Source organism: Diabrotica virgifera, chromosome 5 (genome assembly GCF_917563875.1).
Source record: "Diabrotica virgifera virgifera chromosome 5, PGI_DIABVI_V3a".
NCBI classification, from domain to species: domain Eukaryota; kingdom Metazoa; phylum Arthropoda; class Insecta; order Coleoptera; family Chrysomelidae; genus Diabrotica; species Diabrotica virgifera.
The window spans coordinates 27,165,520-27,183,955 of NC_065447.1; the positions used below are offsets into that span (position 1 = coordinate 27,165,520).

The window sequence follows — 18,436 nt, forward strand, 5'->3', positions numbered from 1 at the left end:
ACCCAAATTCGTTTAAAGATCGTTCACGCAAATAATAATCAAGCAATCGTACATGTACAGCCATGGTAACAGAGCTAGCACGTGTCTAGAATCCGTTAAGAGGGAGGGAGATTTTACACTTCAATAATACTTTTGTTCAATAATACATTAATTAACTTGCAGATTTGCGACTGCTTTGTCCCAAGTTGTCGGTGACGCCAACAAGCGAAAAGAAGCTTGTTTTCGTGATATCAGAATAAATTATTGTACGAATCTTTTCAGAGGGATAAAGAAACAGACAAGATGTGGAAAAATATGTGTCAAAAAAGATGTGAAAGATCGAAAGATCTCAGATTAAGAGGCATAGAGCTTACGGCTCGTTCAGACGGCATTTACGATACGATGATTTATTCTAAGCTATTTTGAATCGAATCGAGACGGAATGCACGATACGATAATTTATTCGAAACGATATTTTAATCGAATCGAGGCAGCCTGTTCAGACGGATTGCAAGATACGATAATTTATTCGAAACGGAATATCGAACCAAATATCTTTTGACCAGAGTCCTTTTTTGTTTGTGGTAACGATGAATAATGCGCTACTGACATTCGAGTCCAATTTTTATTATGTCACAGTATACGGTTTGCAGTGGCAAAATCTACGAAAACGATGAATGCCGAATGCTGTAAAATTTCGGTGCGCTATATAGTATCGAATCGTCTAAACGCGCTCATTTATACCTATGTGCCACTGAGCAATTCGAACATTTGATCGATTCGAATAAAAATTCGAATCCATTCCGTCTAAAAGGTCTGTTATGCTTTACTCAAGGTGGGCTCTATTCTTAACAATTATTTACACTTGAAGAAGAAGATCATAGATACATTTTTGATGATAAGAGGAAATTCGAAAACATAGCAGTTTTCACACTAAACTGTTCATAATTTAAAAAAAAAACGATGACATTTTTATAGAAATTTTTCTGTGGCATAGCAAATATTTTTTCTATAGTCTACAGCAAGATAATTTCACTTTTATAAAAAAGAGCTTTTTATAATGTCACGTTTTTGTTATTTAAAGGACACAATAGAAAAGTATAAACTATTTTGTTACTATTAATGTCATGTAAGAATCGATTTTAAACTGATATAAATCAAAGAAAATACATTATATTAACTTAATAAAATATGAAATATTCATATGCTAATTAATGTAAACAAAAAAGGGACACCCGGGTTTGAACCGGGGACCTCTCGATCAGCAGTCGAATGCTCTACCACTGAGCTATATCACCTGTTGACAAACGTGCTTTAGAACGGAATCTAAATGTCATTAAAATTATTAATGCAATTTAAAATGGCTCAAAATTCAAAATAAAACTCAATGCATCCATGTAAAAGCTGTTGAATATTGCATCGTCATCGAATTCTAAGCTATTCTAAAAATTTCAGATCTCTAGCTAGCTGGGAAGTATGTTTAAAAACGATTACAAGATTTTTCTCGGGCAAAGAACAAGCGATGTACATGTATAAAAACGTTAAAACAAAAGGATTTTTACATGGACAGTTATGAATGGAAAATATCTGGCTATTGCGAAGTCCTGAACTCGGTTAAATTTTGCTTTTTTGACTTACGGTCTTCTTATTTTAAAGAGAACCGGCTTGTCTTATAAACCAGCGCGATCGTTTACAAAACATTTAATGAATGAACAAACTTTACAGAATGAACTTTTTTAGAACTGTTTTTAGAACATTTGCAGCGTTTTTAAAACGCTTATTGCCTTGCATATTTAAAAAATAACTGAATATATTGTTAACAAATTGCAAACAATAATAAATGCGCCATTAAGAGAAAATCCAATATTCAAATGAACTTGTGTTGTTTACCCGTTTTACTTTCGGTTTTCAGTTAATTATTATTGCATACTCACCAAACACGTTCGTGAAAATAATTTGGAAACGCTTACCTGGAACAAAAATAAAATGAATCAGTACATAGTAAAGAGAGATAATAAATATATAAGTACAGTGGAACCCCGATAAGTCGGCCCCCGATAACCAGGAAGTCCAGCTAACCCGGACCAACTTTCATCAGAGAAACATTTCAACAATAAATATGTATATAATAATATAATATTTGAGAGATAATGTGTATTTGTGTTATTTGAACTATACGATAGTAAAAATGACTCATGGCACACGGCGGCAGAGCGACTTTCATTGGCTCGGATTATCGGAAACAACAGGCACCGGTATTCCTTTATTTATTTTAAACTGTGATTGTCAAGCATTGTTTAAAAAAGACTAAAAGACTATTAAAAATTCTTTTTTAAACAATGGTCTTAGTCTCCACTGTTCTTAAATAACTTAACATTGTTCCGATTGTGACCGTATTGTGTGTAGTACAGTCGTATTTTTCGCTTCCGTTCTGTAATCGTGCTTCAGGTAGGTTTGTGTTTGCGTGTTTTTTTTTGTCTACTTATGAGTTTTTTACCAAGAAATGAACTATACTCGATACAACTATACGTAATTTAGATATGTACTGTGCATATATATTTCATGTTATTTCAATTATAACGGAGTTTATTTATCTGTAAGTATACCGTATTTTATTAATTTTTACCATATTCTCCGGCTAACCCGGATTTTCGATAACCCGGATCGACCACGGTCCCGATTAATCCGAGTTATCGGAGGTTCCACTGTACATATTTACAAAATAATATTTACAGAATCTTAAAAAAAATCCAGAGCAAACGAGAACAGCATTTATGAAAATACAAAAGGTACTAACCAACATTAATTACGCTAAAAATACGCTTATTACGCTGCTATGTGTTCAGCATTTGGTTCTAAGGAATGGAAGTATGAACCCTCACAGAAACAATATGCAGGAGGATTGAGGCTTTTGCAATGTTGGCTTACCGCAGAATATTGAGGATATCGTGGATGAACAGAGTAACAAATCGAGCAGTAATGCAGTGGTTAAACAAAGAAAGAGAAGTACTGAATATCATAAAAAGAAGAAAATTAGAGTACTTATAAGAACGAATACCAATTTTTTCGTGCATTTAGTCGTTGTGTTTGGAGTGAAATGACAGAGAACGTTCGCGTTAAGTCTATGTTATAACAACTTATGTTTTTATTAAAACAGTTTTACTGTCAAGATCGCCATACGAAGGATTGGAAGACGTGGAAAAGAACCGTGGCCGCCAAGGTCGCCAGACATTACTCCTATGGATTTCTCAATCTGGGGCATGCTTAAGAACAGAGCTTTTGCGCGATGATAGAAAATGTTGATGATCTCAAACATTTGATAACAATCGAGTTATATAATCAATGAAGATGTCGCGATGCTTCATTAAGGTACTTTATACGGGCCTACCCGTATGTACGTTTTTTATACTTCTATATTAGGAAAATATCAATAATGTAACTCTGTTTATCTTATGAGCAAATTAGCTTTACACTATTATGCAAAATGTGACCTACCAGTTGCGTAATAATTCATTACGCAGAGAGCTTTTACTGACAGGCAAGTCAAAAGTTTACGGAAAATTTAATGACCTGTATTGGTTTAATATTAGTGTATCCGTTTCATGGCTCGAAGACCGCGAACTCAATCCCCCCATTAATCCCTAAAATTTTCTTTTCATAGGTACTTAACGAGCTGAATCCCACGCTTAGTTCCTAAACTTTGATTAGAGAAAATATAGAAAAATATATTAACATTTCACAAAAAAATCAAAAGGCACGATAAGAATAATATTGGATAAAAAAAGAGGAAAAAGTCTATAACTGACAAAGATTAATAATCTAAGAATAACAAAATCTTTAAGAAAAACAGAAAAAAAAGAAAGAAGAAAAAGGAAGGAAAAATTCGAAAAGCTAAACTTACTTTACTTTTTCGTGTCTGGATCCGACTACAGTTTTTCTGCCCAATATCGGGCTACGTCTAGCTAAAATCTAACAACCAATGTTAAAAAATGGAGAAATGCTCATTAACAATACAGGAGGGAAAACAGGAAACCTCAGATATAATGGATTGATAAAAACGAATCTATTGAAATAAAGACAAAGAAGAAAGCTTCAAAATAACTTGATTTTATCACCATAATGAGACAGATTTGTGAAATTTTCATGACTTGTATCTAGAAAAAAGGTATTTTTTACTGTAAAACTGAAACATAGTTACTTTATAACTCTTTTTATAGCTGTTGTTACTAATACAGTAGACTCGCGATTATCCGAGGTATCTGGGACCGTGACTACCTCGGATATGGAAAAACTCGGTTAACACTGAGATTGGTTATGTTGATAGAAAAACACGTAAATATCCATAACTGTGGATATTTTAATCGCAAAACTAATAACTTTTACTGTCTATAAAAGATAAAAACATTTACCTTATCAATATTACTGTTTAAAAAATATTTGATTGATCTTTGCGTAAGCTTCATTCCTGTTTTTTAGGCGGCGATATTGCGCCAAGGTTGAAAGTTGTAACTCACCAGTTATGACTTTTGCCTCGGTTAACCGAGGGGCTCGGATAACCGAGACTCGGATAATCGCGAGTCTACTGTAATATCTTTGTTGATTAAATGAACATTATATAAAAAGTATTATGTGTTGTACTTATTCCCACTGGTAAATTCCGCGTTTAAAGCACCCAAAATATCGTAATCATACATGAAAAAAAAAGGAAAAAGAAGTTTTTTGAGGACCAGGGTAATTAGCATCAACTGTCTGTCACTAAATAGTCACATACACAAAATCAACAGTTGTTTTGGAACTATAATATTCTACACATGACGCAATTGACGTAACAGTAAAAAAAAGGTTTTGCAGGTAATAGTATCTATGGTTAGTGTTCGCTCTTAAAAATTGCCAATTCTTGCGATGAGCATGTCACAAGATGGACGTTGTGCTCAATTATTGATAAAAGCGTTGACAGTAACAGTATATGGCTTCAAACAGATTTAAAAGTTTCTTTGTGACTCCGGCCAACAATAGGATACTTAAATTAATTATAGATCCATCGCGCTAAAGAGGAAAATTTTGTTCGATTGCCAAAAGGAAATATAGATGACGTAACTGGCAAGGAACTGATTCAAAATTTGTAAGAGTCACAAAAATAAAGAGTTTATCACAATTAAATTGGAAGGATTTGTGTCAATAAACATCTGGCTTAGAAAATAATTAACACTAAAAAGAAATTCTTGAAATTGAAGTCTTAATTTCAACTAGTGGGCTAATCCAATGTTTTTTCGTAACAGTCAAAATTTTAACCATTTATTTGCTTTCATTCTAATGTGGAAATAATTCTATACTAAATTTACAATCAAGATGCAGTAGAAATAAACAAACCAAGACACGTTAAATGCTACTAGGAGCTCTTCCGAATTTATAATGTATAAACTTTGGAAATCATGATGTGGGATTTACAATGTATAATATGTACTGTTGTATAATTTTTATGGGAAAAATTTAGAAAATAAATTTATATCAGAGACCATGAGATCATAGATTTTCATGGCCCTGTATATGACCAAAAATTGTAAATATTATAATTTAGTTAGTAAGCAGTGTTTTCGCGGAAAGTGAAATCGTTAAGTGATTTGTTAATGTTTCTTTGAACGGACATACAATTATGCGGTAAATTAGAAAGCACATTTATTTTGCTTTGAATTAACAATGACGTTTTACCAATGTTTCTTAGAAGGATAGGCAGTAAACAATTTTATTGAGTTTAGAATATAAGGCTTTTTGTTTAGCATTTTGAAACAACGAAAGTAATTTGGTGTCTCCTAGAATTTAACAAAATGGAAAAGTTGTATACAAAATAAATTGGTTCTTAAGAAATGAAAATATGGATGTAGTGGGTAGAGAGGATGTTTGTGATTGGTGGAGAAAGATAGATGGTGGGGATGAGAGTGTTGAGTCTGATTTTGAGGAGAGTAAAAATGGTCACTGTGTAATGAATATCTGGAGAGTACAGTCGAGTTTTTTTTAAGAAGTGAGAAGTCGGTGTAAAGTGGTGAAATTGGCCTTTGCGAGCAGAATTGTGGTGAAACGAAATCGTTGACCGAGTTGAGAAGTTAATTTTCCTTGTGTCCGAAGGGAATCCTGTTTTCTGTCTAGAACGAGTAGCCGGTGGGTATCAATTTGCACAAGATATCGAGCACAGAAAAAACTGAATAGAGATTTCGAGCGAGTCCCGTTGTTTGTTTGTTGGTGAAGCAGTTTGGACGAGAAGGACCTTTCGCTACATCCTAGGAGCACGTGTGGGAGAATCGAGGACTACGCAATCCACGAAGAAGAAGAAAAGAAGAGACAAAAAGGTTAGTCAGAATTTTTGTGAAACGGAGAGAGTTTGTTTTATATCCACACCATATTTGTTTATTTTTGTATTGAGCAGTTCTATAGTATAATTTAGTCATTCCAAAATTTAAAGAAGAAATAAGTAATCAATTCAAAAGGAGAAAAGTAAAATTTTAGTATTTTTTTTTTTGTAAGAATAGTCTAACGAATTATTTAAATAAAATTTTTGTTAAAACAAAGGAGATATCAGAATTAAAGCTTAATTTATTAGATGAGAAAAAGTTGCAACAGAATTGAATTTTAGTATAATTTTTAAATCTTATATTTATGGTATATTGGATAAATAAAAAATATTTATAACATTTATACGACATCGAGTTTGTTTAATTTCCCTGTTCTGCCCTGGATGAAGTAAGCAACTAGAGATACTAGAAGCCACAAACCGAAGGTAATGCATTAAAATTAAAATAGCCCTGAGAATAAAATTTATTAATTTAATTTATTTTGGTTTTGTTTTACATAAATAATAATTAAAATAATTAAGTAATTAATCAAAATAAGAATTTGCTGATCAATCTCATAACGGAGAGAAATACAGAGCATAACAGTACATTGTAAATTATGATCCGGGAGTGCTCCTAGTAGCATTTAACGTGTCTTGGTTTGTTTACTTCTACTGCATCTTGATTGTAAATTTAGTATAGTTCGCTGACGATGATCGGATTAGATCGAAAACGTTCTGATGCATTTTTATTCCTATTGGGAGACTTTTTTAAAGTGTTAATAAACATTATACCATTATAGAAACGAAGTTCTTACTTATCTTTAAGTTTTTAAATTCCTCTGATTAAACTAAAATATTAATGTATTACAAAAATATTCCTATAGTGACATCCTTGATTGTAATAGATATCCTTCTCCAAAGAAAAATTGTCAATGATCTGCTGAACTAAAAATTTAACAGAGTTCGATAAGGCAAGGATGATAAATAGTATAATTTAGGAAGCGTGGGATATTATGATAATATGAACATCCATGAATAAATATTTGACCTCTTTTTATAAACGATGGTGAATTAAAATTTAAGAAATAAATTGATAAAACCATTTTGAACAACTCTTTATGTAGAAAACTCTTCCAATTTCCCCCATTAACGGACGGATTTTTTGTAACCGTTCATTATAATTTAGAACTGAAAAAAAATAAACTAAAATTTTACGGATTTCTCAGACTTCTTAAAAAACCATTGACCATAACACCCATGTATATCTACAGAATCTAATCAGTTAACAATATTTTAATAAAATCCATTTTGAGCGATGTTGTAGATCACCGGTTCTCAATCTTTTTGCCTCATGTACCACCTACAGTTATTTTTATTATTTTTGGCACCACCTATATTTTTAAATTGTATTTATCAATACTTACTAAGTATGTACTACTATTTTAATTTTTTTTTGTGTTTTGTGTACCACCGCAAATAATGATTGAGAACCGCTGTAGTAGATGATCTGTAATTTGCTATGGTTCAAAAACTCAAAAGTATGAGTTGTGTATGTGCAAAAGATTCAGCACTACTATAAGCTATCTAATTTGTGTAGCAGTCTTCCAGCTGAACGAATAGCCATTGAAGAAAACGTTGCATGGTGTACGTACAAAAGTCAAGGTCCCTGTTCCAGAGCTCTTTAAGACCTGTTCAACGCCTGTTCAAAGCTACTCAAGACCAGTTCAAAACATTTCAAGACATGTTTAAAAGCTAATTGAGCGCTACATGCCTAAGGCTCTTATACATCAGGATCAGGCCAGCGATTGTACTCCCAGAAAAAGCATCAAAAATGATCAGAATGAACCTCAGCGATTTCTTATAGGATTTTACATGGGAAAATACGCCATTTTGTTGCTGTACTTCCATGGCAATATTTTTGTTCTTGTACTGTCTCCACTATTACTATTAGTAGGGGTTATGGAGGCACATTTGTATCTGTAATCCACTATTCTGACAATTTCTTCAAAGGCTGTCCATTTTCTGGATATAACGCAACCAGAGTTTTCTTCTTGCAATAAACGTTTTCCTTCAATTTTACCTTTCTTACTATCCATGATGTAGCAAATGACTTAAATACCTACAATAGTTTTTCTGATTCACATCGTTCTCAGCAGATGTTTCTTGTTTCAAAGAGTTAAAAATAGACAAAAATTAACGTTTTACTTTAAATTTCAATCTCAGTTTAATATCAAGATGTCTCTCCTTTGAGATATAACCAAAAAAAAAATGTACAGAAATTATTTACACTAAAATTAAATAACATGGATGTTGTTTACTTTTGCGAATTAGAATTCTGGTGACGAACAAGAAAAGATGAGGGTGTTTACAAATAATTCTTGTTTTCTTTGCAAGTGGAACAAACACAATTATGTTTGTAAACAGAACCCAATGGCCTACTCACGAAAACGTATGCGTAGGCCCCTAATTTGGAAAATCGATATATAACTTATGAATTCAATATAAAACAGAAAATAAGACATTCGAATACAAAGTAATTAGTAATATAATATTCGATTTTCATGATTCTATCTACTAGGCAAATCATGTGTAAAATCGGCATAATAAATAGTAAAAAGTTGTTAGAAAAATGCAAGCTTGAAATAGCAACATCTTGGACAAGACATTCATGTACCGTGGGAACTAGCTTTACGCAGTGCCAGGGCTGCTTTATCCATTAGGCAATATAGGCAGTTGCCTAGGGCGGCAAATTATGAGAGGGCGGCAAAAATACTGTACAAAAAAATATTTGTGTATAAAAATTAAAACCGAATAACATTTAAGTACATAGTACATCCATTAATGGAATATAAGTGGGCATTCATTTCTAGAAAACAAATTGCATTTTCTTAACACTATTCATTCAAAAAGCACAGAAGTCGTAAATTTAGGTATTATTGGGCCGTCGGCAGCACCGCAAAGACGACGGGAGCACTGTTCTATAATTTTTTTAAGCTGAATCCTTTTGGGATGTTCGTCGTTGAAAATTTGCCATTTTCATTGAAAAATGCCGTCTTTTCGGACGGTTTTTTGCGAATACCTTAAAAATTATACATCTAACGAAAAAATCTATATAAAACATTTTGTAGCTTATGAAAAATCAAAGAGATTCGTTCCTTCATAAGTCTTCTAGTGATAACATAAAAAGAGATATGGTAGGTGAAAGAAATTTTTTTGTGCGTGCTCAAATGGGTGTGTTCAACTTAATAACAGAGAAATGGTCGATTTAAAGGGTATAATGCTATCAATATCTTTTTTAAGTACTGCCTGAAAAGACCTTTAAAACGACCGCACTGTTAAATTTCGATTACATTCAAACTAAGCGAGATATGGTGCAACAAAAAAGGATGACTAATTTATTTTAAGATAAAATGCGAAGTATTTAACCCCTCATCCACAAGATTTAAATGCATCGTTTTGCTTCTAGAATACCTTTTACTATAGTGTTATTTATATGTTCAACAAGTTGGACGGGTTTTTGAAAAAACAAGCTCAAATTATAGAGAGCATTTTTTAATTTTGTTTTAAATCTTCCTTTTTCTCCATGTAACTCGAAAATGATAATGAGATACAGTAATGAAAGAAAAATAAAATTGTTATCTAAAAGAAAACCTACATTTTTGTAAGGTATTTTTTACGTATCTCTTATCACTTTCGAATTACATGCAGAAAAAGGAAGATTTTTAAGAAAATTTAAAAATGCGCCCTATAATTTGACCTTATTCTTTTCAAAAACCATTCATTTTAAACCCGTCCAACTTTTTGAATATAGAAATAACACTATATTAGAAGGTATTCTAGAAGAAAAACGATGCATTTAAATTCTGGTGGATGAGGGGTTAAAATATACTTCTCATTTTTCCTTAAAATACATTAGTCATAAGTTTTTTTGCACCATATCTCGCTTAGTTTGAAAGTAACAGACATTTAACAGTTCTCGTTTTAAAGGCCTTTTCAAGCACTACAAAAGGTATTCGTACTACCTATACGTATACCCCTAAAATCGACAATTTCTCTGTAATTTTAAGTTGTACACAGCGATTGGAGCATTCACCAAAATAAATCATTTTTCACCTACCATCTCTTTTTTTTTATGAAAACTAGAAGATTTATGAAAAAATGAATCTCTCTGATTTTTCATGAACTACAAAAATGTTTTATATCGTTTTTCGTTAGAAGCACAATTTTTATGGTATTCCCAAAAAAAATACTCAAACCGGTCTGGACCTCTGGGATCAGCTATGGGGTACAGCAGCAAAATCCAACATATCCATAATGGAAAGATTACAATCCAAAGTGTTACGCTCTATAACAGACGCCCCATGGTTCGTGTCAAACAAAGACATTTATTGTGATCTAGAAGTACCTACGATCAGTGAAGTGATAGTTCAGTGCAGTGTTCGGTACATAAAACGCCTAGAAAGCCATCCAAATGCCCTGGCAATAAACTTGCTTGATAATAGTCAACAAACTCACAGACTAAAACGTAAAAATCCACTGGACCTTATTTATAAATAAGTTTTATACATCACCGTAATTGTGTTTATATTTTAGATATATGTATTGTTTGTAAAAAATGTAAAATGTATGTTTGTATGTAGCATATTATCGGAATGTCAATGTTTGTTCCATACTAGAGGTCCAGTCATTGGACTGACCTCTTTAACGTCAATTTTTTTTAATTCAAACCCCAAAGACGCTTATTGTTAGAATTTTTATAACTAACAGATTGCTGAATAAACGTTTCAAAAAAAAAAAATTCCCAAAAAAACAGTATCCGAAAAGTGTCATTTTTCAATGAAAATGGTAAATTTTTAACCACGAATAACTCAAAAAGTATTGAGTTTTCAAAAAAAAAATATAAAACAGTTATTGCTTAGAATTAGGTTCTCTGGCCAGTTCCGGTGTTAGTTTGATAAAAAAAATTCCACCCCCGAGAACGGGTGGAAACCACCCCTAAATTAAATAGCGCAGACTTTGTGTTTCTTGAGCTATTCCCGATTGACAGTGAAAATATGAAGTAAATTGATGCAGTGGGATAGAATTCGGAGCCAAATACCCTCACTGACTGCACTAATAGATACCTACATCATTCATACATGAATGCATTCACTTAAATGAAAGGGTAGTTTGGATACCACAATAAAATCACCAATCACCAATAATTGACATATCTAAATATTTAAAGAAGAGTGGATTGAAAAATATTTTCCCTAATTTTGATATTCCTTTGTGCATTTATTTGTGCCTCCAACCAACGTGTCCGCTGAAAGGTCATTTTCGAAAATGTCAAGAATTTAAAATAGTCATGAAAATAATTTCCGATCAAGTATGACGCAAGAACGTCTTAACAATATGTCGATTTTGTCCATAGAAAGTGACGTAACCAAGGCGATAAATTATGACGACATTATAGATGATTTTTCCAAAGAAAAATCAAGACAGAAATCTGATGTGATCGAACTGGAATGACAATTTTTATGTATTCTTGTTTAAATAAAAAAATCTGCTTGCAATTTTTTTTCGCAAAAATCGTACATGCTTGAAGGGCGGCTACTAGAGAATTGCCTAGGGCGTCAATTGACCTAAACGCGGCCCTGCGCAGTGCTTCCATTATACATACCCGATGATATTTAAGACATACTTTTAATGTAGTATTATTATCTCTGAATATCATATTGGAGACATATTTTTCTACATTGCTATGTATGGTCAATACTTTTTTATGGATACGGAGGCCTAGATACTCAACATAACGGGGATGAATAATTTAGAAGCCTTTGAACTCTGACTTTGACTTGAATTTAGAAGGAAAGTGTGATCCTGGCAGACCACAAATGACCTGGTTGTGTAACGAGTTGGACAGGCCTGACCTCCAAACACTAGTAAGAAAGGCACAGGACAGAGATGAGTGATGAATTTTCAGAAGCATGAAAAAATCTTCCGCTGATTTTGACTTGTTTGAAATGAATTTGTTCCATAATCGGTAAAAGAGATTCTCTAAAAGCTTGAAATATTTGTCCGATGCCATCGATAAAATAAAACTTTTCCACACCTTTAGACGACACGCTGCCGTAGAGCAGACCAAGATAGACGGAGGAAATTTCTTGAGACAATTGGGTTGAAAAGCTTCATTTTTCCTGCGAATAATCCTACTCTTACTGTCTCCAACACACATTTCAAATCTGGAGTCATAACTTCATTGTATTGTATTGTTTTAAGATAATAACTATGAAAAAATCAACGTATGTTCATAGAAGTGAAAAAAAAACACGATAATGTCATAAATAATTACTTAATATGGGAATTTGTACTGGGAAAAACCTACCGGTTATAACCTAAAAACCGGTTTTTTTTTAATTGGCAACAACCGGTTTTACCGGTTGTATTTTTGTTCCGGTTATAACCGGTTTTTTCTTTTTAAAGCAATAAGCAGTGAAAACCCGATTAAGTTACTTTTTGGAAAAAATAATTCAGAGAAATTTTTTTTAGAGATTTCTATCTAGTTTCGATCCCAATCATATGTATTATAAATAATATGCGAAGTAATTAACCCAAACAACCATAATAACAATACATAATTCAAATTTTATTTACTAATTAAGAACTAGACGAAAGTGCCACATCAGCTTTTATGAAACAATTAAGTTTTATTATAGTTTGGGAATAGTTATTTAGATAATATTTACGTAAGTGATCTGCTTGAAATCGATATTGCATATTGCAACCATCATCTAATAAAATAATTGTTTATACTTGAGTACTTGAGACTCTTGTATGACATGTTATGATTGTGACTACCGAAATATGATTAGGGAACTCCATTATTTAATTTTTAAACAATACATTATTCTTAGGAATTAAAAGGTACATTACATACTTATTATACAAACGTATTAAAAATACTACTGAATTATTTTTGATGGTGTAAATTGAAATAAAAGATGATTTGGGTTGTCGAATTTATTTGTAAGTAAAATATAAGTGCATTTTTGATATTTTTTTAAACTCGGTAGATCCAAGGAATATTTCGGTAGATCGGTAGGATCATCACTTTTGGGAATATCCCAATTGACAACGCAATACACGCCGACGCCGTCTACAACAAGCGACGAATCAGAGTTGCCAGATTGGGGTACTTTCGCCCAATTTTAGGGTAATTTGAAAGCACCTGGGAAAATTTTTATAAATTGAAATAGTTGGGGAATTTTTCGGGAGGAAAATTGAGGAAACTAAAGAGCAATATAAATGTAACATTTTAACCTATTAAGTATTTGCTATTGGTTAAAAAAAAACGAAATCCGGTTTTTGGAATAACCGGTTTTTTTGACCGGTTATAACCGCCAGGTTAAACCGTAAGTAAAAAAACCGGTACAACCGAAAACCGGTTTTTTTATCAACAACCGCCATCCCTAACTAAAAGCATGTAAATTATAATTGGTTTATGGTATGTAATTGCAAGAAACTGAAAATTCCAAAGGGGGCAAACTGATATGGGAAGGGGCTTGTAATGAACCTAATAAAGTAATACCTTTATCTACTTTCAACATTATCAACATTTTTTGTATAAAAATATATCATTATCAGTGTGAATTATTTATATAAATATTAATGCAACTTTAATTTCGGCTCTTCGCCGTCTATGTTTTATTGTTAGCCGAAGAAAGACAAACGGATGATGTAAAATACGTACTCCTCCTCCTCCTCGAACAACACAAAGACCTCGCCAGTTTTGATTTCATCTGGTGACCGCATGCAGCCACTGCACTTCCACAAATACCTCTATACACACACACACACAGACACACACACATTCATATACGCATATGAAACGAAGACGTCAGAGAGTGCCGCCGCGCTGCATCGTCGGCCGAACAACCCGAGGGCCTTCTTTAGAAAACATATGTTGTGAAAGAATGCTCAAGGTCACTGGTAAGCTTCTCGACTATGCTCCGCACTCGCTCAACCAACTCAGCCAGCCACTCTTATTTAGTCGCACCATAGACGGGGTTAAACAAGGAAATTAGACAGACTAAACGCATCTGGTAAATGAAACTCCAAAATTAGCATCGAGATAATGAGCGGAGTGTAGATAAAATTAATACCTACACATACATAATAACACAAACATGAAGAATGTTCCAAAATTGGAACATTCCAGAGAGAGTGTAAAACATAAAGGTATGTATAGATATGCGCGAAGTACGCGGCGCGTGTGTACGCCGTGCGTTTTTGGCGCCGACAGAAGTTGGATCGTGTGCGCACCGTTTGTGTACCACTTGAAAACATGTACTATCGCGTACTAATCTAACGAACTCGCCACGAACGCGTACCGCACACATGGCGCGAAGTGTTCGGCGCGCATATCTATACGTACCTTAAGAGTCTAACAATTTATTAAAGAGAGAAAATACAACTTGATCAAACAAACTATAAAATGAAGAGATACTATAGAGCTACAATATTTATTCAGTTACTAATGCCTGGTTGCACCAACAAATCTTGAGCTCCAGCTTAGCCCAGCTCAGCTTATAGATAGGGCTCGTTTATCTTAGCAGGTCTTGACTGATAAGTTTAAGATACAATTCACGTGGCAATACATTGTGGCACGCTGAAAAATTGATCTAAGACTCAATGGCTCAACGCGTAAGTTTCATAAGCGGAGCTTAAGGCACGTCTTAAGCCTAAGAGCCATTGGTGAAACCAGGCATAAGACTTTCAAATGAAGCGCTTATTGTATAAAGGGTATAAGTCCACAATACTTAGTTTTGAGAAAAACGAAAAAAACTATTTAGTTTAGAAACTTGATGACCTATCAAATTTTGTTCTACAGATGAAATGTAGAAGGAGACTAGTAGAGTGACATGTGATACAACAAACTTAGCTTTGAAAACGATTAAGGCCAAAAAGTCGTTTTTAAAGGCTGAGACTTGATTCCTTTATACAATCAATGAATAAAAGACGAAAAAGTGCTGCTTTTCAACAGTTAAATTATTAATTTATTTATAAAAAAACGTTTATTATTACAAACAAGACCTAAAATACATCGTAAAACTAACTAACGTAAGGTAAAATGCCACAAACGATGGTGGCGCCACGATAATTATTGTATAAAGGTAATCAGTCCCGGACTAGTTCCCTTTGTACGTCCAACAAATATTTTATCGTGCGATATTTCGCATATGGTGAGAGATACAAATTTCCTTTATAGACTAATCGATCCGTCGACGTTGGTTTAACAAAATGTATATCTCACTTTAATTTCGTACAGAAGTGGACTTATTCTCTTTATACAATAAGCGATTCAAATATCTGTGTACACTGTCCATTCAACTCACTGTCACGCATATCCTGAATGTCGAAATGTGGAGATGTGGCAACCCTAGGTTCTAAGGCTACCATGTGAACAATGCCAAAACTTCTGAATGCGTGTTTACACAAAAATGACACAAAATATGTAATTAATTGCTCTTATACCAAAGCGGGCCAAAAAATGGTCTCTACATTTGGTTCATTCAAGAGCGCTCTATTCTCTATACACATTCCTGTATCTGGAGGAATTCTGAAAGCCAAAGCAATCGAATTTTATAAAAAAAAAATACAAAGAAATATGATTCTTGTGCCTGATGCCGTGTTAGGTAGCTAGATAAAGGACATCGCACACATCTTATGGAAAATATAATGTCACTCAAATTCAATAAAATTTATACCAATAGATTCGTTTTAAATTAACGATCAAATCTTATCATTGCGCCAACTCTCTATTTTCAAAAATAAGAGCAGAAATTGATATAAATAAATCTGAAATCAAATGGGTAGGTACATAAGTTAGAGAGAGAAAAAATATTTTAAAATACCCAGATTTTCGGTACTCCATAAATAAGCGGATTAGTTTCACTAATCCGCTTAGGCCCAGCGGGATTTAAGCTGTTATGAATAGCACTCAGAGCAATAATGATTGTAAACTAACATTTTATGGACTCCAAAAATGTGATTTCGATAAACCTTAATTGCAATTTGCGCCGTAATTAATCATAATTAAGAGTTGGCGCAATGATAAGAATTGATCGTTATATTAAAACGAATCTAATCGTATAAATTTTATTGAATTTGAGTGACATTATATTTTCCATAAGATGTGTGCGATGTCCTTTAAAAGGCGATTTGGTATCCGTCTGGGAGGTTCCAGGATGTCTGGGCCAGTTGTGGAGGTATAAGACAGATTAGGTTCCACATAATGGGGTCATCCAAACGTCTCAAAGTCTAAATTCTTCTTCTAGACCGTAGATACTCCCTGGTGACCAGTATGCTTACCAGCCACTGTGAACTTCGGCGGCACCTTGGCGCACAAGTGGGCTGTGATCCGATGTACCTTACCATACCATCCGTCTAGTAACTACATAATATATCGGGTGAAAAATTGTCAAGCAACAAATCTGCAGTGTAGCCATTTATCCAATATTTCAAAGAAAAAGTAGAACTGAATGTTCTCCATGACCAAGTATATAAAGCAGACGAGAGTGGTCTATTTTTTAGATAATACTGCCTAATGCAATATTGGTATCCTCTAAAGAAGCGGGCACAACAGTTGTAAAGCAAGTAAATATCAAATCACTTCTTCCAGTACTATATCCTTAATAATGGTCGATGATGATTTTGGTCCATATAAGTTGGTTTAGAGGCTTTGATTCATTTAATTACCAATGAGAAATAATAGTAACTAATTAACAGTGTTAGGCTTTTTGTGCTATGAAAGAAAAAGTGCTATTGTTAAGCTAGACATGATTTTCTATAATTTTACCATATTATATTATACGACATTATATGAAAAATTTTTGCTAAGAATGTGACCTAAATTTTTTATCCTTGTCTTTTAATTTTTTGGCATTTCGTCATGTATGTAATTTTAATCTCTTTTGAAAAAGTTACTAGATTTTCCAGTTAACGAGATGCGATTAATTTCATCGAGTTTTCTCTCTACTAAAGGATTACATGAGTTGCTGAAAGGCATTAGTTCCAGCATAGTTTTGATCCGATTCATAGAAGTTCCTCCTTAAATCTCCGTCTTCATCGTAAAACAGCCGTTTCATGCTAAATTTAAACTTCTAAGCATATTTCCCTTTCTCGTCCTAAATATTATTTCAGAGATGCGAGATAAAAAATAAAAAAGACGAATGGCAGACAGACAAATCCATTCCGAAAGAAGTCGAAGGTAATTTCGACAGCCGGGAGTATTACAATACACTCCCGCAGAAGTTGTAGCGTTTTTCGTTTAAAGACCCTATTCAACTGGGAGGATCTTGGGTGATTCTACCTTTGTTGTGTTTTCAAAAGAATTTTTATTAATTCTTCTTCAATATGATGGTAAATATCGGGGGCCAAGTTTGACGAGAATTAATTATTTTCTCGAGGTGTTGCGAGAAATACAGGAAGTCTGCGTTTCTTGGGACAATGGTACATTTTTCTCAAGAAAAAAAAATGTTGATTGAAGCATAAAGAATTTGACATTCTCGGATATTTTGCACCATATTCAGACAATATTGTGATTTTATCATTTATTTTTATCTATTTGCTGTAAACGTATCATTGTCGTATATTGTTTGATGAATGTACATAGATTAAGATGATCTTTAGTACCCTTTCAGACTAAGACACTGGTATCTGACACCGGTTTTCAATTGCAGCAAAGCATGGGCTACTAATATCAGCCAGACATTCAGTGGCTCGTCTGTAGTCGTTAATTTAAAACAATGCTTTGCTGCACGGTGGCGGACACCGGTGTCAGACACCGGTGTCAGACACCAGTGTCTTAGTCTGAGGGTACTTATTGTGTACTTCTATCGTGAACAATTGCCAGCATTCTACCCATATATTCCGGTAGGTGTGAGTAGACGGAATTAATTAAAAATAATAAAAATAAGTGTAACGACGAACAGTAATATATTTATTTATTTTGGGTGAACAAGCGGGGTGTTTGCTTATATATCTAACGAGGGTTGATTGTCAGCGAGCCGAGGGTTTGTCTGCATCGTTTGCATGCTGTGTAATGACTGGCCTCCGGACCACCACTTTTATGTCAACTGGTTTTGC

At 33.5% G+C, this 18,436-nt stretch overlaps 1 protein-coding gene and 1 non-coding gene across 5 annotated transcripts in view; both read right to left on the bottom strand.

Annotated features, from left to right (window-relative positions):
• Positions 1-18,436, bottom strand: part of LOC114326005 (brain tumor protein) — a 199,520-nt gene that overhangs the window by 77,183 nt on the left and 103,901 nt on the right. The gene's annotated exons all lie outside the window — the stretch shown is intronic.
• On the bottom strand, positions 1,206-1,278 carry Trnas-gcu (transfer RNA serine (anticodon GCU)). Its single transcript has one exon. It is a non-coding gene; the product is annotated as a tRNA-Ser (tRNA).